Genomic DNA, 2029 nt, shown 5'->3' on the forward strand with positions numbered 1-2029 from the left:
TGTAGAAGGGGGGGGATGAATACAAACACAATATTTTCAAATTTAAAATATATATTGATAGAGAAGATCAATACAGATTTTACAAGATTGTTTGTGGAAAGATAAGGTAATAAAAACCTATCTAAACAATCTTTGGTTACACACAAAACCTTAGCAAATTACAAGAAATGTAATTGCTGCAAAGAAGATCCTTTACTTAACCTAGAAAATGCTTGAAGTAAGAATTAGGGTTAGAGAGTGAGTTGCGCGCACTCTGCATGGAGAAGAAACACTTCTATTTATACCTAGTGCATTAAATGTTCATTTAATGCAATATGGTAGGGTTAGAGTGCGTGTCAAGCCTTAAGAGGAAGGCTTATCCTTTGCTACAGTGAATAGTAAAAAACACTATTCATGAGCAGACATCCTTACCTAAAGTTGGTGGACAAAGAGTCGACTAGTCGGCTCCGTACCGTACTAACTTTCGTAAGGGTATGGGTTTTGTCCTTTGTGTGCATAAGGACAAGACAACAACAATCGTGCTAAACAAGCTTCATTTGATCGCTGAATGCTGGAATAACCTGAAGGTCTCATCATCATTCGCTGAAGCTTGAGCAGTCTTCACATATATGTAGACATGCTTGTAATCACTAAGTACCGCTTCAGATCACGTACTCGCCAGTCTCTAATCTTCAATTTCAGTCTTCGATGTTTGCTGAAGGTTCTTTGGTGTGAGTGTTGTCTTCTTGAAGTATTGTTGTCTCTGATAGATTTGTAAAACAAGTTCTTCAGCGATCACTGAACATACTCGGTGAAGATCGCTGGAACTGAAAATACAGAAACATAAATACAACGTATAAGTGGAAAAAGATTATCATCAAATCACTGAGAGAGAGGATCAACATATGTAGCATTTTTCGGTTGAAATGATCCAAATAACCAATTTTTAAAAGTTCGCTGATTTATTTATTAAAAGATATATGTAAGGATGATTTTTTTTGTAAATAACTATGATTCAATGAGTTGCACAATATTAACTCTTTTATTTTATTTTCTTCATAATTTTTTAATTACATCATTTTAAAAATATTAAAGTAACCCAAGAAATTTGGAATACTACTTTCTGTAAAAGTGATTACATTTTTCAAGTCATTTTATAAAAATAACTTCTAAATTATACGATTTTAAAAAGGTTAAAATAATTTAAGTAACCAGTCTTTTAAAAAGCTCAATCATTTAATTATTAAAAAAAATGCAACGACTTAATCATTCAACATAAAAATAGTTCAACAACTTATTCAATCAAAAAAAGTTCAAGAACTTAATAATTCAAAATGGAACAATTTCTTTAATTTTCTGAACTTTTTCCTTATTTAAATCTTAATACAAATGGTTTCTATAAATATCTCATCAATTAAAATAACTAATTAAACATAAAAATTAATTTTTTAGCTTAAACTATTTTAAGTTTTTTAAAATAATTAAAATAAGACTTTAATAGTAATATATATATATATATATAATATAATATAAATAAAGATAATAAAATAATAATAATAATAATATAAATAAAAAAATATTATATAATATATGCCGAGAATACATGGAGAGTATTAATATGATTATATAATATAATTTAATTAATATATATATATATTCATATTAAATAATAATAATAATTAAATATAATATATTATTAAATCGATTTGATGTCTTATGGTTTTAAAGGACAACACAATCCCTAACATTCAACACCTCCTATTAAGGGGGTGCCATTAGCACTCCTGTTTTAAATTTTGGTTTTATCTCTATGGTTTGCTATTTATTTATATTTTCGTCTCTAAGACCAAAACACTACTTTTAAGTATAAAACACTAAAATATAAATATATTTTAAACGAAAGTGACGAAAATAGAAATAAATTTTAAATCATAAAAAATAGATGATGATTTATAAACCATAAGGTTAAAATTTATAATTTCAAAACCCATAAGAATAAAAATAGAAATTTTCAATAAATCATAGAGATTAAAAATATAATTTACCTTTT

The sequence above is a fragment of the Cynara cardunculus genome (assembly GCF_001531365.2).
Source record: "Cynara cardunculus var. scolymus isolate 2C chromosome LG 1, CcrdV1, whole genome shotgun sequence".
In the NCBI taxonomy this organism is placed as follows: Eukaryota; Viridiplantae; Streptophyta; class Magnoliopsida; order Asterales; family Asteraceae; genus Cynara; species Cynara cardunculus.